The following is a 22,151-nucleotide window of genomic DNA, read 5'->3' on the forward strand; positions in this document are numbered from 1 at the left end:
ATTTCATCTTATTTTTTAATTTTGGAGATTGTTAGTTATTCAATTGCCTTTATTAGAATGGTCCGCTTTCCTTCTTCACTTTAATTAATTTGTGAGATCATGCATGCACATGTGCAAGCAGGGTGGGTGTGGAGGGCAGAGAGGGAAAGAGAGAATCTTAAGCAGACTCCATGCCTAGCGTGGAGCCTGATGTGGGGCTCAATCTCACAACCCTAAGATCATGACTTGAACCAAAATCAAGAGTTGGAGGCTTAACCAACTGAGTCACCTAGGTGCCCCTCATTTTTTACTTTAAACAGTTAATGTTAGAATGATGTAAGGAAGAAAATAAAAGTTAAAAATGAAAATCTGTGTCAATACTGCAAATTTCTTTTTCTAAGAGTTCAAAACACTTTTACATAATGTATAATTTCCTATAATATCACATTTTGAGTAAAACCCATGTCAGTCCCCTTCCCTCACCTCTCCCTCTCTCTCTCTCTCTCTCTCTCTCTCTCTCTCTCTCTCTCTCTTTCTCTCTCTCTCTCTCACACACACACACACAGATGCCAGAGAGGAAATCAGTCATTTTCTATAGAAATGGTGATGGTTTGGTTAACTAAAAACCCAAGTACCTCCAGATCTTATCCAGCACCGAAGCACAAATGTGGAAAATCAACTCCAGAAGAGCAGGGAGATATTTCCTAACTTCACCAAAGTTTTCTTTCTTTCTTTCTTTCTTTCTTTCTTTCTTTCTTTCTTTCTTTCTTTCTTTCTTTCTTTCTTTCTTTCTCTCTCTCTCTCTCTCTCTCTCTCTCTCTCTCTTTCTTTCTTTCTTTCTTTCTTTCTTTCTTTTTCGAATGAAGTCTATCCTAACGATTCCAACAGTCTCCAAATCATGAATTGATTTTATTCCAAAAGTCCACTTGTCAACCAGTTGTCATTGCTCAGAATTCATTTTTTCATATAAACAATGTTAAGATGTTCTGTTCCCAAGCCGGCTTCTAAACGCTGATTGAACACATGTGCAACTGAGCAATGCTGCTCTTGACTTGCAGATTGTTAGCACCTAAAGAATCCTCAGAGATCTTTAAGTTCAGTAGAAACATTAAATCATACAGATGATCAGAGAAGTGACTTGTTATCTGGTAGAGCCAGGACTGGATCCACATCTCCTGACTTTCAGGCCATGACCTTTCTACTCTACTATAATTTATAAAATGTCACCACAGTTTACCACCTTATATCTCTAAAATTTACTTCTGAATAACTGTATACTGATGTAGGGAAGACGTTAGTGTTCAAAGCCGGTGATCAAGAAAGAATTCTTGAGATGTCTTTCATGCAAAAAGGTGGTTTTATTAATGCACAGGAATAGGGCCTGTGGGCAGAAAGAGCTGCTCCAGGGTCATGAAGAGTGACCCATTGTATACTTTCAAGTCAGGAGGGGGTTAGGAATAGCACAAGCCTTGAGGTATTTTGGAAGCAAGGTTTCTAGGACCATGTGAGGGGCTCGCTATTGTGGGGAAAAGGTCGTTTATTACTGTCTAATAAAGCCTGAGTCATGAGATCCTTCGGATGTATATTGTTGGGCCATATGCTTGGGGGATGATTGCGAATATGTATCTTGTGTATGGGAGGGTAGCAATAAAGGAGATTTCCAAAGGAATTTTTATATGTTACAGTAGACTCACAGGATTCTGGGGGGTTGGGCTAAGATTACCTATTACCTTTAGCAAAGTATTAACATTGAGGCAGCCAGTCTAAGGAATGTCACTTTGCCTGTGTCAAAGACTTGTCAATGGGCTATAGGTAGTAAGGAAACTTGTTTCCTATATCATATGCCACTGTGGCACTTAGAAAATACGTTCTTATATATTAGGCTCACAAAATCCTCACAATAATCCTATGAAGACCGTAGAGCAGATCCTATACCTCTTTTTAAGGGTAAAGACAGGGAAGTTTCGGGAAGTTAATTAAATTGTCCATAGCCCTGCAATTAGTAAGTAGAAAACTTAGGTGTCAAACATGATCTTCTGAATCTGAGACCAGTGTCAATATCTCCACTGACCTTATAGCAGGAATGAAGCCCCTGGGGCTTGCACACCAGGGTGTCCCAAGCAGGGGCCAGTGGGCAGATGTTGTGGAGGTGGGAGGCTGGGTCAGCCCTGGAAGTGGGGGGACTGCAGAGATGATAGGGCAACAGAAACCAGGAAAGGGGATAAGGAGGAGAGACCTAGGGCTCTGGTAATAGCACAGCTTAGGGTGGTTCCCATGGTGGGGTGGTTGGCAAGTGGTGGTCCTCAGTGGTAGGAGGTTGAAATAATAATAATGGCAGAGTGGGAAAGTTGTGCTTGCTGTTGAGTTCAGGTCACTTTTCCCTAGGAACTGCCTACGTGTAAAGGTGACCTTTACTCTAATAGATCATCTGGCATATGTTGATGTTTTAATTATATCGTATGGATTGGACCTTAGTGTCTAGATATAAATAGGCACTCATTAAGGATTTAACCTGAGTCCTGATTTAATTAACTGAGCTGGAATTAACCTAAAACTTCACTATAAGCAGATCAAATGGCTACAAAATACCTTTCAAAAACTACTCTCCATTTGAAGAACAAGTGCTTAATTGTGCAATATAAATATAACTTAGTAAAAGTTAATGCTTTTACTAAATCTCCATCTACAGCTTTATGGATTTTAACCCCTATCTTTTTAGAAAGATGTTTACCTGAAAAAAAAAGGCACCTACTGAATCTGGATGGAAACTAGATTACAGCTGCAAGTTTAAAAAGGCTCTGGCCTTGCTTGTGCATTGCGAATGTGATTTTTGAAATTCCCTGGGAGGGGGAGAGAGATGAAAAGCATTCAGAAGAATGCACCTTCTCTCTGGCATGTGTCCCTGCTGCCTGATGCTCGGCCCGTCGTGGTGCCGACTGAAAGTGTTGGCATGCAGGTGTGTGGGGTTGGGGGGTATGTTCCTGAGGGTTCCTCCTGCCTTGCTCAGTAGTAAAGATGGAGTCGGATTCCAGTCTATAACTCCATGGACAAAGCCGGGAAGAAAGAAAATCGGGAACAGCCGCCTGTGGTCTGGAGGCCTGCCGCTGGGCTGAAAGTGGTTCCAGAACAACATCATGTTTCGGTGCCACGCGCCACGTTTCTAAGTATTATGTCATGTCGGAATTTCATTTGCATTCCTCGGTGCTTAATTTTCATTGTGAGGGGGTCTGTTTTCTCACTGATGCTTTCAATTTATTACCCCTGCTGTTGCAAAATGTATCACTCAGAGTTGGGGATGCCCTTAAGGTCAGGAAAGGGTGGGAAAACCCGCTCGGCAGGACAGGGCACTGATGGACAGAAGGACTGCCTTCTCCTGTAGTTCATTTGACCCCACCATTTCTTCATCCCTCTCTTCTCTCTCATTTCTCATCTCTTCTTGCTCTGCACTCCCTTTGCTTTCTCTTATCTTTCTCCGTCTCCAAGTTTCACCTCAACTCCTGCCTCTCTTTATGCCTTCCAACCTTGTAGAGCTCCTTTCTCTCCCGTGCTCTCTCCTCTTAGGATCCTCTTGCCTCCCCTTCCAGGGCTTGCTGTGTTCCCTCCTACCCACTTATTCTCCTTGGTTTCTTCCCTTCTCTTACTTTGTCCATATTTCCTGATTTTAATGCTCCTTATTTTTAATTATGTCTTGGAGTGTGAGAATGAGAGGGTGGTTCTAAGCTAGCGGGCTATATCCCAAGATGGTGTTTGGGAATAAAGGATCATTTTCCCCATTCTAACCAACTTAAAGGATCATTTTTCCCATCTCAACCAACTTAAGAACATTTAGAAAAAAAAGGGAGTATATAAACCCAAAATATATGTCACCTTGGCCTTACTATTGCTGCTAACAATAAACAACTCTAATGATCAGCTATACCTACCTTGCAGGTCTTCCATCTTGGGTTAAATACTAGCTCAAGCAAATGTAATCGTTTCCATTTTGGAGAGGCAGCACAGTGTTGTGGGGAAAAAAAAAACATGAACTTTTGAGACAAACAGATGTGAATTTGAATCTGAGCTCTGCCCTTAATTATCTCTGTAATAGGGGTAAATTATTGCCATCATTCATTGATTTATTTTTTTATTATGAAATATCTCAAGCTCACAAAGAATATATAATAACATCTGTTTACCCAACATTTAACTTTGTCAAATCTTATTCTGCTGTATTAATTTCAGATCTCTTTATTTTTGTTAAGGAATAAAACATTATAGCAATTACTTAGTTGTTGTGATCTCTTCTATGCTGAAATGAGTCTAATCACATCTACATCCTGGAGTCATGAGAATTAAACAGCATGATGTATAAAGGGTCTGCCATATGGTAAATGCTTAAAAACATTAGCATTCTTATGTAAACAGTAATGAGTAAATCACTGGAGTGGCCTGTTAAAAACTCCCTATGATTTTTAGAAAATAAAAGAAATAGTAACATCATTTTACTATTTGGAGGTAGCCCCTAACCTTGACTTTGTCATTATAAAAAAAAAAAAAAGATGATTTTTCTCTATCACTGCTTAGAAAAAAAATGACCTCCAAGTTAATATTTTCTGAAACTAACTTGTTAAAAACGCTAAATGTTCAGAAGCATTTGAATTTTTAAGCACCAACTGGCTCCTCATTAAATGCATTTTGAAAATGGTATTTCTTAGTCACTTGGCTACTTTGTAAAAAGTAAAAAAAGTTACTTTTCCTGGCATATAAGGATTGAAACACTTTCTAAGTGTGTCTTCCAGATGGTAGGATGGGAAGTGTTTGGGTAGCTGGTTCTTCTGCAGGAGCAGCTGCCCTAAAATAAGCTGTTGTCCAGGCAAATGGGGAAAGTGTGTCCCAGGTGGGGGGTGGGTGGCATGTCAGGGAGGTGTGGTTGCCAGGGAATCTAGGAGGATCACTGCCTAGAAGATGCCATGGCCATCTGAGCAGCTGAACAGTGGAGGCTTATCATTCCTTTGTATTTATTAAGTGCCTACTGAATGCCTGGCACTGTTCTATCCACTTGGGATGTAGGAATAAACCAGCAATCCGAAATCCCTTTTGTGATGGAGCTTGTGTTTGGAGAGGATGTTGATGATGAAGAGATAGTAAAAGAAATAAGTAAATGCATAGAATGTTAGAGGCAATAAGTACTAAAAAGAGAAAAGGAGGGGAAGTGGTTAGGAAGTGCTGGGTGTGGGGCACTGCTTACAGTGGTTATAGATTTATATAACTTGTTTATTCAACATTTACTGAATGACCATGCCATCTGAAGTGGCGTATCTAGTAGCACAGCATGTGTCTGGCAGGGTCTGATGGAAGTGTGCCATGGGAAGATAGGAGAGGGGCTCATTTCACCTCTTTAGGATCAGGAAAGGGTTTCGTGGAAGATGAAACAATGTTGTGTGATAATAAAGAGTTGGAATGGACAGGACATGACTACAAGTTGGAGGTAACTGAGGGGAGCATATAGGCCATGGTTCCTGCATGGCCACCCGGGTGGCAGTGGTTCTGTGGTCCAGAGTCTGGGAACGCAGGAGAAGTGTGGTGGTCTGGGGATGGTGACGGGCTCTGTCCGATGCCTGTAAGCAGAACTGGTTAGAAGCAGAAAGGGGTCTCACAGTCTGACATGGGACAGCCATGGATATTTCTGTCTCCAACATTTGTTTCCCTGAGGGTGGATACCCTCGGCTTTAAGATTAATCATTGGGATAAATTGAGGAACTTCTGTTTAAGAACTCAGGTCAGCCTTGTGGCCAGTCATACTCACAACTTCAGCCCTGACCATCTGCCTAGGACCTAGACCATCACAAAATGTTATAACTGGGTCTTTATTTCCCTGGGTTCTAAATCCTGTCCTGTTATCATGTTCTCAATTCTTACCCCTTTAAGACTGGATTCCTGCTTCTGTGTAGTTCAGGCCCGCTTATTCATGAGCACTTGGTCCTGGGCACCAAAGGTGCAAGGTGCTGGGAAGGGAACCTTTTCTGTGTCCTTATGGAGCATATTTGTTTGGTAGGAGAGCTGGTCACAGAACCACGTAATGATCGTGCTATATGATTTGATGCAATAATAGCAGTATGTTTACTGTCCAGGGGAAAGTTCTGCCCAGGAACAGGGGCACCAAAACCCAACTCTGGCCTCAAAGCCACTGGCTACCTGCTGCAAGATTTTCCTTTTGGTGGTTGTTGGCCTGCCCCTCCCCCCACCCATTCTCTCCTCTGCTTCTGTGGGACTGATCCCTCAGTGGCTTTAAGCATTGTTTTTGGGGACTAGTATGGGTAACCTCACTGCCTTTCTGTGCTAAATACTTCAACGGTGTAGCTTCTTTCCCCTTTTTGTCCTCTCCTTTCTCACTCTGACCTCATCTGTGCACTAGTTCCTGGTCTCTGTTTTTAACCTAGAAAATTAGCATCTCTGTAAGAGTCCCAAATCTGTATCAGAATTTGAATCCAATTGCCCTGAGAACCAATGTAGTGCTCCTTCTATTAAAGCTCCTGGCCCTGTATTTGAAAGGAATGGCAAGGAATCTGCCTTCTCAGTAAGCACAGTATGGTGGTTTTAAAACCCACCTGCATGTTCTTTGACATTCCTCCCATCAGAAGGTGGAATCTAACCATCCCTCCTCCTTTGAATATTAGAGAACAGAATGTGGAGGAATGACACTGTATGACTTAAAAGGCTAAGGTAAGAGGTGACACAACTTCTGGCTGGCTCTCTTTTAGAATGTTAGCTCATGGGCTCCAGCCACCATGTTATGAGGAAGCCCAGGGTACAAGGAGGGGCTTTGTATTGTGACTCTGGCTGGAGCTATAGTCCCATGTACCAGCCAACCGCAACCCCCGGACTTGTGAGTCAGTGAGGCTTCTCATGCTTGCAGTTTTCAGCCTTTGCACCATCCAAGATGGCTCTGAGTGAAACTTTTGATCTTTGATGTAGTAATAGATCATCAGAACACATATTAAACAAAATTACTGATTGTGTAAAAAGCTGGTGCTAAGATATTTGAAACCTTGATTTTGTATAAGGAGGCAAAGATAGCAAAGTGGTTTCTTCTTGGATTAGAAGTGTAAGACAGTCACAGTTGCTTAAAACCATCACCAATAGTATTTGCTACTGTGAAATTTTGTAATTTTAGCCGTTCTAATAGGTGAGTAGTGGTATTTCATTGCTATTTTACTTTATAATTCCCCAGTTACTAATGATGTTGAGCATCCTTTTGTGCACTTATTTGCCACTTAATTGCTTTCCTTAGTGGTATCTATCCACATCTTTTGCCCATATATTTGTTGGATTTTGTTTTTGTTTGAGAATTCTTTATATTTTCTGGATAAAACCTTCTATAAGATATACGATTCTCAGATATTTTCTCCCAGGCTGTGCCTTGTCCATTTATCTCTTAACAGTTTTTAATTTTCATGAAGTCCAATTTATTAATTCATTATTTTATGGATCATGCTTTCGGTGCTGTAACTAAAAGATCTCTATATAATTCAAGGTTATGAATTCTCATTTATGTTTTGTTCTAGAAGTCTTATAGTTTGAGGTCTTACATTTAAGTCTATGATACATTTTAAATTAGACTTTGTAAATGATGTGAGGTTTTGCTCTAAGTTCACTTTTTGTGCATATTCCAGCACTATTTATTGAAAAGATTATCCTTTCTCCACTGAGTTGACTTTGCATTTTTTGGGAAAATCCATTGTTTTAATATATGTGGGTTCATTTATAAATTCTTTAGTCAATTCCATTGATGCATTTGTCTATCTTCATGGCAATACCACTCTGTCTTGAGTATTGTAGCTTCATCGCATGCCTTGAAATCAGGTAGTGTTAGTCCTTTAATGGTGTTCTTCTTCCTTTTTTTAAATATTTTATTTATTCATTCATGAGAGACAGAAAGAGAGATTGAGAGAGAGAGAGAGAGGCAGAGACATAGGCAGAGGGAGAAGCAGGCTCCATGCAGGAAGCCCGGGATTACGCCCTGAGCCAAAGGTAGATGCTCAACTGCTGGCATCTTTAATAGTGTTCTAGCAATTTGTTTTCTTTTGTTACTCTGTGTCCTTTGCCATTTCATCTGAATCTTAGAATCAGCTTGTTCTGTCTGCAAAAAGCCAGCAGGGATTTTGATAGGAATTATCTGTGGATCACTTTGAGGAGAACTGCCATCTTAACAGTGTTGTCTTTTGACCCACAAACAATGAGTAGATCTCCATTTATTTAAGTATTCATTATTTTTTTTGGCAATGTTTTATAGTTTCAGTGTACAAATCTTAGAATCCTTTGTCATATTTATCATATTTTTTTGAGACTAAAGAATCTTTTATTTCAATTTATAATTACTCATCACTAGTATGTAGGTATATAGAAATATTATTGATTTTGTATATTGGTTATATCCTGCAAACTTGTTAAATTCACTTATTAGGTCTAGTAGCTTTAAAAAATATTCCTTAGGCTTTTCTACATAGATATTGATGTCATATGAAAGTGAAATAGTTTTACTTTCTGCTTTCTGATTTTTTCCTCTTTACTTTTCAAATGAAGACAGTTTTACTTTTAACTTTCTAAGCCAGATGTCTTTTATTTCTTTTCATGTCTTATTGAACTGGCCAGAATCTCCTGTATGATGTTGAATAGAAAACGTGAGAGTGAAAACCCTTATCTTGTTCTTGATTTTCAGAAGAAGGCATTCAGTTTTTAACTGTTAAATATTAGGTTAGCTGCAGATTTTTTTGTCAATGCTCTTTATTGGGATGAGAAAGTTCCCATCTATTCTTAGTGTACTGAGAATTTTTATCAGGGAGGAATGTTAGATTTCTTCAAAAGCTTTTTCTGTTTCTATTGAGATGATCATATGGTTTTTGTTTTTAGTTTATTAATATGGTGAATTACATTGATTTTTAAAAAATATTAAACCTAGTATTTTGGGACATCCCCTCTTGGACATGATGTATTACCTTTTTAATATATTGTTGGATTTGATTTGCTAAATTTTCTTAGAAGAATTTTTTTTTTCATCTCTGTTTAGGAAGGATATTCATTCTGTATTTTTCCTCTATTGTCTCCATCTGGTTTTTATATCAGGATAATGGTGGCCTCATATAATGATCTGGAAAGTATTCCTTCCTCTTTAATTCTCTGACAGAGTTTGCATGGAATTGTGTATTATTTCTCCCTTAAATATCTGATAGAAACCATCAGTGAAGCCATCTGGACTCGGATGGTGTTTCCTGCCCCCCAATGGTTTTAAACTACAAATTCAATTTCTTTAGTCGTTATAGGACTATTCAGATTATATAGCTATTATTTATGTCTATATCTTTATATATATTTGGAGAAAATGTTGGTGGTTTGAATAATTCAAATAGTATGTCTATTTCATCTAAGTTGTTGAATTTATTGGCCTAAAGTTTATGATATTCCCTTATCCCAGAAATATACATAAACTTTAGTGATGCTCTTTCCCTCATTCCTGATGTTGGTAATTTGATTATTTTCCCCTAATCTGCCTAGAGATTTACCAATTTTGTTGATCTGCTCAAAAAATGAGGGTTTTTGGTTTCATTGGGTTTTTTCCCCCTCTATTATTGCTTCATTTTCTATTTTATAATTTCAGTTCTGATATTTATTTCCTTTATTCAGCTCACTTTGTGGTTAATTTGCTCTTTCCATTTTAGTTTATTAAGGTGGAAGCCTAGGCATTGATGTGACAACTTACTCTTTTTTTGTTGCAGGCAGTTACAAGCCATACATTTCCCTCTACATATTGACTTAGGGACATGTCATGAATGAGTTTTACTTCAGTTATCCCCCTGCACCAAGATCAGGAATTTCTCTCAAGTCAGTAAACTAAATCATAGGGCTCACCTCATTTGTTTCCTGTTTTTCAAGACTCACTGTCCCCCATTGTTTGATATCCACTATCTTGAAAACCATTGTTTCATATATTTTGTCTATTTTTTAGTTTTATTTTTGACCTTTTTAGGTAGAAGGGTAAATCCAATCCTTGTTACTCTATGATGCTTGGAAGTGGCAGTTCCTATGTATTCTTAAAGATAACTATTAGATCATCTCTTTTAAAAAGTTTTATTTATTTAAGTAATTTCTACACCCAATGTGGGGCTCGAACTCGTGACCCCAAGATCAAGAGTCATATGCTCCTCTGACTGAGACAGACAGGCATCCCTAAAGATATTTATTAACTTACAGGCATCATTTTGATTGTGGAGTGCACAGTTTAGTTTACTTTCCTAAAATTTCTCTTGTTTCTCTTCTTTTATGCTTCAGACACTAGGCCTGGTTTTCCTTTTCCTGAGAGACAATATGGTGTAGTAATTAGGAGCTCAGATTTTGTTTCTTTACATAGGATATATCAACCCTCTGATATGCTATATAGTTATTTATTTTTTTATTTACCTTCTGTCGCTCCTCCTTCCCACAAGTGCAGTGAAAAACATTTTTGGGAGCATCTGGGTTGCTCAGTTGGTTAAAAGCATCTGCTTTCAGCTCAGGTCATGATCTCAGGGTCCCAGGACTGAGTCCTATGTGAGGCTCTCTGCTCCCTCTGTGATCTCTCTCTTTCAACTAAATAAATAAAATCTTAAAAAAAAATAGCATTTTTGTTTGATTTCTCCTGAGATTCGGATCCTAGCTCTGCCACTTTTACTAGCTAGGAAATATACTTTTCTACCTCAGATTCATCATCTGTAAAGTGATATTGGTAATGACCATATAATGTGGGGTAGTGATAATTAAATGTATAACATAAAGCACTTAGAAAAGTGCTTGGTACATAGTAAATCACTGTTCTTAAAGATGTTACTGAATTTTCCTCAACAGAGTTTGGGTAGGTAATAGGGTAACGAGACAACACACACAAGCTTAGTGCTCTCAGATCAACCATAAGCCAGTAGCTTGGTTAGGGGTGTACATTACAATGATCCACTTAAATATGACTATTACATTCTTTGCAGATATAGCTTTACTTATAAATTTAAAAAAAATTGAGCACTATTAAAAAGCATTCCATTACCCCCAAAATCCAACACAGTAACTCATTTTGCAGTGAAATGTATGAATATTCGTACTGAATAGATAAAGACTAGGGATGCCTAGGTGGCTCAGCGATTCATTGCCTTCAGCTCAGGGCATGATCTCGGAGTCCAGGATTGAGACCCACATCGGGCTCCCTGTGAGGAGCCTGCTTTCTCCCTCTGCCTCTCTTTCTGTCTCTCTTATGAATAAATAAATAAAATCTTTCTAAAAAAAATAAAGACTATAAAAAACCCAGTGTTGGTTCAGATTAAGTTTTGCCACCAGAAGACTTTGCTGTGTACTTAAGAAAAAAACATTTGGGGGTGCCTGGCTGGTCAGTTAGTTAACATATGATTCTTGATTTCCGCTCAGGTCATGATATCAGGGTCTTGGGATCCAGCCCCATGTTGGGCTCCACACTCAGCAGGGAGTTTGTTTCAGGTTCTCCCTCTGCCTCTCCTCCATTCTTTCTCTCTCTCAAATACAAAATCTCCCTCTTTTTTTTTTTTTTTAAAGACAAAACATTTGGATTTTCAGAACTTTTTGTATTTGGGAATTATGGGTAATAACTGGGGACCTTTTATCATAAGGCTTCAGAGAGGATTAACTATGTATAACACCTGACATGTAATAGGACCTCAGTAAATTATTGTTACTCATTGGCTCAGTATTACTGGTAGGATAATATAGGAGTGGTGGTTGTAACGCTAAAAGTTCAAGGCCTGTTAGAAATGTTCCTCAGTTTCCCTGATCATCTAGGCTTGGTTTAACCTGTGGGGTGATTTTTTAGAGAGGCTTAGGTAAGAAAAAGGGACTGTTGGAGGCTCATCCTCTGAGGTCTTTCCTGAGTTCACCGAGGGATGAAATGGAGAGGCTGGTGGTAAGTGTACCTGGCAGTGGCGGATGGCACCCTGGGTCACGCTGACTCTCCAAATGTAGAGAACTGCCTTATTCTTTACACTCTCCTCCCTGTTCCCCCACCTTTTCTTTCCCTTCCTCCCTCTCCTCCTTTTTTGGTACTCGATCTTATGGATGCCATCTCATGAGAAAAAGGAAATTGCTTCCAGTCTGGGCTCGAGGTTGAGGTTCACCCGTGGGTGGTAGAAGCCAACAAAGAGGTTTGGATCCTGTGAGATGTTAACAGCACGTTATCGCCAGCGCTGTGGACCATAAGGCTCAAGGACCATAAGGCTCAAACTGCTTCCGCAGGTTCATGCTAACATGGCCCTTGGTCGTCCACTTGTTGAGCAGCACCACCTGTTGTGCTCACCTCTTCTATGTTTAGGTGATGAATAACTGGTTGACTTGGGGTTGTTAGAGGTTGGGGTCGGTTCCTAAGGAAGTCAGTAGACCTGGGATTGGTCTAGCAGTGCTCCTGTCTTTAATTGGAGAGTGAGAGATTTTATAGTCTTTCTGTGATGCTTAGTTCCTCGGAAATATCATAGACTTTGAAGTGTTATGAATCCCAGCTCCCCATGTGTAGGTGGGGCAAGTCATTTAGCCGCTCTGAGCCTCACTTTCCTGAGATAGAAAAATAATGATAGTGATACCTTCCTTAGAATTGTGAGTTAAACATCAAAAAAACCACACAAACACCTAGAACATTCTTCAGTACATTGTATGCGCCCCATAAAAGGTAGCTATGTTATTTGTGTATCATGTTAGCTTTTATCTATAGTAAGACCATGTTAATGGAATTATCATTTGGAGATCTCTATAAAGAGGATGAGGAGTTGAAATAAATGTATTGCTCTGGTGGGGATGTTGGTAATGGAGACTGTGCCTGTGTGTGCACAGAAGGTACATGGAAATCTCTACATTTTCTGCATAATTTCACTGTGAGCCTAAACTGGCTCTAAAAAATAAGATGTATGAAAAAAATAACAAATAAAATTATGGTATGGTAACTGTGACTGTGATAGCAGCTGTAGAGTTATCCAGCACTGTACAGTAAAATAAATATTTTTTTGTAATAATAAATTTATTTTTTATTGGTGTTCAATTTGCCAACATACAGAATAACACCCAGTGCTCATCCCGTCAAGTGCCCCCCTCAGTGCCCGTCACCAATTCACCCCCACAAAATAAATAATTCTAAAGTGATCCCATGATGGGGTTATACAAAGAGCTTGAGATTTAGTAATTCTTGGCTTCCAGCCTGGGTTTTACTGGTTGTAGGATCTTGAAAAAGTCACTTAACTGGATTTTAGTTTTATTTTCAATAAAATGAGGATCATGGTGTGGACTTTGCCTACCTCCTAGGTCTGATGTGAAGATCAAATGAGAGAATATACATGGAAGCATTTTGAAACACTGTAATGTGTCATGGGATGGATATTGTTTTGTAAACTTATTCTTTCCTTTGCCATTTTGGCAAAGGGACCCCTGGTTCTGATCCAGGGGAAAAGAGTTAATCGTAGCATAATTGTCTGAATTCAAAAGGAACCTTCTCATTTCCTGCCAAACCAACATTTTTAGTTAGAGACAGGGGAATACCATCCCTGAAAGCAGTGGGGGAGAATATATGTAGGAATAAGTCTTGAAAATGAAGTAAAATGAATAAAACATACAGAAATTCCCTATTTTGGCCTTTCTCATTTGATCCCTAGCTCATTCTTGGCAATGTATACTTCCCTCCTGCTGCTGGGGGTTTCCATTTGTATGAACTTACGTATTTCCATTTATAAAAATAAAATTGAGTGTAATTATTTGGAAAATAGAGAATGAGTGCTTACAGCCCTGTACATTGGTGAGAACTTGGCTGTCATAACCCCAGATGCTCATCTTCCCCTGTTACTGTGTTGTCAAGTTGTTTTATTTTCATCAAGTTTTCATTTCATACCATGAATGCTATCTCAAGTGCTCTCCTTTGCTCTCATAGGCCCTTGAAAATTAGCCTAGAGTTTTGGTGACACTGGCTTCATTTAAAGGCAGCTTGGCATAGTGGCGTGGATACCTCAGATCTGTCTTTGGGTCCCTGCTCTGCCACCGAGAGCTTGGTGACATGAAAAGTCAAGTCACTGAGGTGACTTGTCAAGTCTCTGAACCTCACCTTCCTCATGTGGAAAAAGAGACTTGTCAAGTCTCTGAACCTCACCTTCCTCATGTGGAAAAAGAGACTTGTCAAGTCTCTGAACCTCATCTTCCTCATGTGGAAAAAGAGGATAACACCTCTCTATCTTTTAGGACAGTTTAGAATGGCTATACATAACTTAGGGCAGTGCTCAATATAGGGGGTTTATTTTTTATTATTAGGAAGAAAGTTTTTGGCATTTGAATCCAGTTCCACAGCCTTTGGCTGTAGCCAGCCGGCAAACCACTTTACCTTTCCTGAGCTCCAGTGTTCTCAGATGTGACATGGCAATCACAGCACTACTGGTCTCTGAGGATTACTCTGAAAATTAAAGATCATACAAGTGAAATTCTGGGAAGTAGTGGGAACTGGCTCTTTGTAATGCTACTACTGGTCCCGTGACTGAGTTTGTAATTATGTGGATCTGGGTTTAAGCCTTAATTTGACCACTCAGCCTTTTTGAACTCCATTTTCCTGATAACCTCTTTCTTGCACACTTTTTGTGATAATTCATCTTTGGCACTTAATAAAAGTAAAACTGCTCCATTGATGCTGGGATTATTACTGTAATTTGTGATATTAGTAAATCATTTGTGTGATGCATTGGCTGCTTGTGATTGTTCATTTACTGGAAAATATACAATAACTAATAGGAATGTTTAAACTTTGTTATTTTCTTCTCAGACCTGTAAACATTTGCAGCAATGGGAAAAAAAATGAGAAAATGAGTTTTTGACAGTTAGCTCAAGCAAGAAATGAAGTTGGGCAGATGTCATCTGATCAGAAGGCCCAGAAGGGGAAACATTTCAAAGACTTTCATGCTCAGATGTGACAGTGGGCACAGTTCTCACCCCTCCCATTTGGGAAAGGTCCAATAACCTGAGTCTCTCAGCCTGCAAGGGAACTGAGTTTGTACTTGAAGTATGTACTGGAAAACAGTGGCTCTTACTTTTTCCCTTTTAGAATATGGCTTAGAACCTTCTGGTCAAAGCTGAAAGGTTAATTGTATGTGGAGCCAGAAAACAAGGCACTGGAAACCGTTGGTCCAGGTAACTCAAATCAGACATTTTTCTAATGTCTGAACCATTGAGATTGAATTTAGTCATATAATTTTAACAATTTTCCAATTTATTTCTCCCCCATGTAGATACAATCAAACATAAATTGTCAGTAGTGCACAATGTTTGCTGGTTGTCAGCTTTGTAGGCCAGCTTGCCTATAGAAATGACAAGGGCATTGAATGACCCTCACCTGTACTTAAAGAGAGGCTCTTTTTAAAGATTTATTAGAGAGAGAGAGAGAGAGAAGGGGAGGGGCAGAGAGAATCTTTCAAGCAGACTATGAGTTGAGCACTGAGCCCTACACAGGGCTTGATCCCACGACTCTGAGATCATGACCTGAGCCAAAATCAGGAGCCAGACACTTCATTGACTGAGCCAGCCAGGTGCCCCAAGGAAGGATCTTTTTGATACCAGAATAGGAAGATGATTCCTTTATCCCCAGTTAAGTATTTTTATCAGTGAAATGATTATACCGAAATAATTACAAAGTTACTCTGGAATCAAGACACTGAGTTGAAAAACTTCACTTTCAGGGCACATGTTACAACCTGAACACTTTGACAATATGTGTATCTAGCTAGGTCTCAGCTCAATCTGTTGGATCCAAATACTGGGTGTATTAGTTTCTCAGGACTGGCATAATGATATACCACAAACTGGGTGGCTTCAAACAACAGAAATTGATTGTCGGCTAGAAGTCTGGTCTATTCAAGGACCAGCAGGCCCCTATGTTTTCTGAAGGAGTCAGGGAAGGCTTTGTTCCATGTGTAGCCCAGGTGTTCCTGGGCTCAAAGATCCATCAGTTCAATCCCGTGTCTTCATGTGATGTTTTCCTGTGTGTCTTCATATCACTTTCCTTCTGTGTCTGTTTCTGTGTCAAAATGTCTCTTTTTTTATGAGAATATCACATTGGATTAGGGCTTACTCTAGTGACTCATTTTAACTTGATTACCTTTGGAAAGACTGTGTTTCCAAAAAAGGTTACATTCTGATGTACTGGGCTTTAGGACTTTAATGTATTTTTCTTGGGGGACACAGTTCAACCTATAACAATGGGTTTAAGTTTCTTACTAAAGGTGGCCCCTGAACTTTTTGGTATAGTTGACCCTTGAACAATGTTGGTGTTAGGCGCACCAACCCCCACACAGTCAAAGTCCCCGTACAACTTTTCACTCCACCAGAACTTTACTAATAACCTAGTTTTGACTGGACACCTAACCTATAACAAGGTCAACATGAATTTTGTATATGTATTATATACTGTATTCTTAAAGTAAGCTAGAGAAAATGTTAAGAAAATCATGAGGAAGAGAAACTACATTTACAGTACTGTATTTACTGAAAAAAAATCCACATATGAGTGGACCTACATAGTTCAAACCCATGTTGTTCAAGGGTCAGTTGTATTTACCCTATGACAAAGGAACTCTGATAATCTTTCTCTTCTCTTAGAGGTGCATGTCTTTTTTTTTTTTAATACAGGAAACCTCCCCCCTTTTTAAAGAAAATTTAATTTCAGTATAGCTAATATACAGTGTTATGTTTCAGGTGTACAATATAGTGACTCAACAATTCTATTCATTACTCAGTGCTCATCATAAGGGTATGCTTAATCCCCTTTAACTATTTCACCCATCCTCATGCCCACCTCTCCTCTGGTAACTATTTGTTTTTTATAGGTAAGATTCTGTTTTCTTGGTTTGTCTCTTTTTTTTTTCTTGTTTTGTTTCTTAAATTCTACACATGAGTGAGATCATAAGGTATTTGTCTTTCTACGATTTATTCATTTAGCATTATACCCTCTAGATGCATCCATGTTGTTGCAAATGGCAAGATTTCATTCTTTTTTATGGCTGAGTAATATTCGTGTGTGTGTGTGTGTGTGTGTAACTTCTTTTTCCATTCATCTATTGATGGACACTTGGGCAGCTTCTGTAATCAGGCTATTGTAAATAAAGCCTCAGTAAACATAGGGGTGCATGTATCTTTTCAAATTAGTGTTTTTATATCCTTTGGGTAAATACCCAGTAGTGGATTTACTGGATTATATGGTAATTCTATTTTTAATTTTTTGAGGAACCTCTGTACTGTTTTCCACAGTGGCTGTGCCAGTTTGCATTCCCACCAAGAGTGCATGAGGTTTCCTTTCTCTCCACATCCTTGCCAAAACTTGTTGTTTCTTGTGCTTTTAATTTTAGCCATTCTAACAGGTGTGAGTGCTATCTCATTGTGGTTTTGCATTTCCTTGATGATGAGTGATGTTTAGCATCCTTTCATGTATGTGTTGCTTATCTATTAAGTTGTCTTTGGAGATATGTCTATTCATGTCTTCTGCCTATTTTTAATTATGTTATTTGCTTTTTTGGTGTTGTGTAAGTTTTTTATACATTTTGGATACTAACCCTTTATCAGATATATCATTTGCAAACATCTTCTCTCATTCAGTAGGTTGTCTTTCAGTTTTGTTGGTTGTTTCTTTTGCTGTGCAGAAGCTTTCAATTTTGATGTGGTCCCAATAGTTTATTTTTGCTCTTGTTTCCCTTGCCTCAGGAGGCATAGCCAGAAAAATGTTGCTACAGCCAATGTCAGATAAATTACTGCCTGTGCTCTTTTCTAGGATTTTTATGGTTTCAGGTCTCACATTGAGGTCTTTAATCCATTTTGAATTTATATTTTGTGTATGGTTGTAAGAAAATGGTCCAGTTTCATTCTTTCACATGCCCAGTTTTCCCAACACCATTTGTTGAAGAGATAGTCTTTTTCCATTGTGTACTCTCTCCTTTGTTGTAGGTTAATTGACCATCTGAACATGGGCTGGCTTCTGGGCTCTCTCTTCTGTTCCATTTATCTGTGTCTATTTTTTGTGCTGGTACTATACTGTTTTGATTACTAGTTTTGTAGTACATCTTGAGATCTAGAATTGTGATATCTCTAGTTTTTTTTCTTCTGAAGATTGCTTTGGCTATTTGGGGTCTTTTGAGGTTCTATGAAAAACACTGTTGGTATATTGATAAGGATTACATTAAGTCTGTAGATTGATTTGGGTAGTATGGACATTTTTTTTAAAGATTTTATTTATTTATTCATGATAGTCACACACACAGAGAAAGAGAGAGGCAGAGACACAGGCAGAGGGAGAAGCAGGCTCCACGCAGTGAGCCCGATGTGGGATTCGATTCCGGGTCTCCAGGATCGCGCCCTGCGCCAAAGGCAGGCACTAAACCACTGCGCCACCCAGGGATCCCTAGTATGGACATTTTAAAATTATTCTTTTAATCTGCGAGCAGGGAATGTTTCCATTTGTGTCATGTTCAATTTCATCAGTATTTTATAGTTTTCAGGGTACAGGTCTTTCACCTCTTTGGTTATTTTTGTCCCTATGTATTATTTTTGCTACAATTGTAAATGGGACTGTTTTTCTTAATTTTCTTAATTTCTCTTTCTGCTGCTTCATTATAAGTGTATAGAAATGCAATGGATTTCTGTATCCTGTGACCTTACTCCATTTATCAGTTCTAGTAGTTTCTTGATGGAGTCTTTAGGGTTTTCTATATATAGTACTGTGTCATCTGCAAATAGTGACTTCTTCTTTACCAATTGGGATGCCTGCCCTCCCTCTCTCTCTCCTTCTCTCCCTCCCATCCATCCTTCCTTCTTTCCTGTCTGTCTGTCTGTCTAAATGCTGTGGCTAGAACTTCCAGTACTATGTTGGATAAAAGTGATGAGAAAGGACATCCTTGTTTTGTTCCTGATGTTAGGGGAAAAGCTTTCAGTTTTTTCACCATTGAGTATGATGTTAGCTGTGGGTTTTTCATATATGGTCTTTATTAAGTTGAGGTATGTTCCCTCTAAACCTAATTGTTTAGGGTTTTTATCATGAATGGATGTTATACTTTGTCAAATGCTGTTTTTGGATCTGTTGGAATGGTCATGTAGTTTTTAATCCTTTCTCTTGTTGATGTGATGTATCATGTTGATTGATTAGGAAATACTGAATCACCTTTGGAGATGCCGGTCTTAAGGGCATGAAACATTTGCAAATTCCAGTGGCAATAGTTCCTTCAGGTCTGAGAATGTCCTTGATGTTTGTACTTATTTTGTTTGTTTTATAATCTGTAGAGAGGAGTAACTGAACATTTATCCTGTATCCCTTGTTTTAATGATAATGTAATATATTTAAAGGCATCAAATCATTAGTTAAAAAACAAAGTTTGTTGTAAGATAAAGAACTGAGAGTTTAGTTGTAGGTAGCATGACTTAAGATTCTCAGAGTTGGCAAAGAAAAATGCTAATGCAATTTTTTGTTGTTGTTGACTAAGTGCATAAAAATGCATGGTTAGTAGAGCAGAGCTAATGCAGAAAAGATTTCAGAGGCTTTAATTTGGAGCTTGAAAGGAGGGAACAAAGTATTTCTACTGCTAAAGAGTTTGAGGAAAGTTAGCTTGAAAAGGGAAGCATGACACAAATAAAACTTCAAAGAGTAGAATGGGCAAATTGGCAGGGTGGTGGGGGGTTTTAGTCAATAGATATTTACTGAGTACTAAATACTAGCACACTAGAATTTACTGTGTGCATACATGCTAGGCACTTTGGAGTGTCTCAGTGAACAAAACATAAAAATCACTGCCCTTGTGGAGCAGTTTTAGGGGTGTATGTGTATGGTGGAGGGAAACAAAATAAATGAATTGGTAAATATTAGAAACTGGTTAGTATTTTAGAGAAAGGAAAAATTATATGCTGGGGGAAAGAGGACTAGAGTACCAGAGAGAGATGGTTGCAATTTTAAACAGGTGTTCAGGGCAGGCCTCAGTAAGAAGGGAACACTTGAAGGAGGTAAGGGAACTATGTGGCTATCCAAGGGAAGAGCATTCTACAAAGCGAGAAGCACCAGTGCAAAGAATCTAAGGGAGGAACGTGCCCAATATGTTTGAAGAAAAGCTAGATGATTGGAACTGGGGAGATGATTGAATAAAGGGGAGAAATAGGAAAGGAGTCCATTGTAAGCACTTTTGTTTTTATCTGAGTGAGATGGGTAAGCACTGAAGAGCTGAACCAGAGGAATGTAATGATATGACTGACTGCTCTTTAAAAAGAATCTCCTTGGCTCTGAAGGAGGCAAGGATAGAAGCAGAGAGACCCTTGGGGTAACCCAGGTAAGAAATGATGGAGCCTGGATCAGGATAGTAGCTTTGAAAAGCAATGATGTAATGGACCAGATTTTGGTTATACTGTTGTCTTGATGGCTTTTCTTTTCTTTTTTTTAAGATTATTTATTTATTTATTCATAGAGACAGAGAGAGAGAGAGAGAGAGAGAGAGAGAGAGAGAGACAGAGACAGAGACACAGGCAGAGGGAGAAGCAGGCTCCATGCAGGGAGCCTGACGTGGGACTCGATCCCAGGTCTCCAGGATCACGCCCTGGACTGAAGGCGGTGCCAAACCGCTGAGCCATCCAGGCTACCCTTGATGGCTTTTCTTGTGGCCAGTAAGATTTTCTGATGGATTTAGTATGGAGAGTGAGAGTTAAGTGGGACACTGAGACTTGTCTTGAGCAACTGGAAGGATGGAGTTTTTAATCAGCTGCAAATAGGAAGACTGTAGGGTCTGTATGCTTGTGGGGTGAGGTAGGGAAAAAATGGCGGTTCGGTTTGGGATATATAAGTTTGAGATGTCTCTTAGGCATACAAATGGAGATCTTAAGTAGGCAGTTGTGTATATAAGTCTGGAGCTCAGCAGACTTTGAGTTGAAAATAGGAGTTTGAGAGTCACTGGTATATAGAGACTGGATGAGCTTTCCAAGGGTGGAAGTATTGATAGAAAAGAGAGCCAAAGAGTAAGCCCTGGGACATTTTAATGTTAAGAGGAGAAACCAGAGGAAGAGAGAGGGAGGAACCACTGAGGTAGGAGGAATAGCAATAGGATTTGTTTGGCTGTCGTGGAGGATTAACCGTCTTTTGAGAGGACAAAAGATTCATTGGTAAAAGGTCTTGAAGACCACACATAGAATCTAGATTATCTGGATGCTGAAGGTGAGCTATAAATTAATATAAAATTTGTCTAGAATGGTTCATGTTCCTTAATTCAGTTAGAATCTTTGTGGTTGTGAAAAATGTTTTGATATGCATTTGATATGCATATATGTTTACTGAATCCTGTTTCTGGCCTTATGCTCTTTAGTTTTTACTGAGATCATCAGTCTTGCTTATTGCCCTTTGACTTGGGAGCTTGGGTTTTCTTTTTGCAGTATAGGCTCTGAAATTAAAGACCAGTAGATTCCCAAGGAACTGAGATAGTATCTTTGGAAACTCAAGTGTGATGTAAAAATATACTAGAGAAAAAGATCTCAAAATTCAACAACATTCCACAAGAGAGAAAGAATCAGAGGCAGTGGTTGGACATCTCCTATGACATATAGATTCCAGGTATGTCATCCCTAACTTGGGAAAAAAACTTGAGTACGATGCAGAATTTTCATTGATTTTTGTTTGTGACTATTGGGTAATTGCTGACAAAATTGGTGCTTCAAAGAAATAACTAAGTGTTGGCATTTCATAGCCTTTGAAACTCACTTTATGACATTTTTTGGGGGGGCGGGGTGCCGGGGTGGCTCAGTTGGCTAAGTGTTCAACTCCTGATTTCAGCTTTGGTCACGATCTCAAGCCCCATGTTGGGCTCCATGCTCTGTGGGGAGTCTGCTTGAGATTCATTCTGCTTCTCTCCCTCTGCTCCTCCTCCCCCAGTTGTGCCCATGCCCATGCATGCCCACATTCTCTCTCTCTTAAAAAAAGACTTTTTTGGGGGGTTCCATTTTCTGTGTTGCCTTTTTGATTTAAACCCTCAAACTCTTTGGGAACTGTAGCAGGAAATTTAGATTTAACCTCAAGAGTCAATGTTTTGTCTTGTGTCTCCTCTAATATAATACAGATGTTGGGATGGCTATATTTTACTTGAACACTTATTGAATTTCTTCCTTACTCCTTTCTCTTT

This window comes from Nyctereutes procyonoides, unplaced genomic scaffold (genome assembly GCF_905146905.1).
Source record: "Nyctereutes procyonoides isolate TBG_1078 unplaced genomic scaffold, NYPRO_anot_genome, whole genome shotgun sequence".
NCBI lineage: Eukaryota > Metazoa > Chordata > Mammalia > Carnivora > Canidae > Nyctereutes > Nyctereutes procyonoides.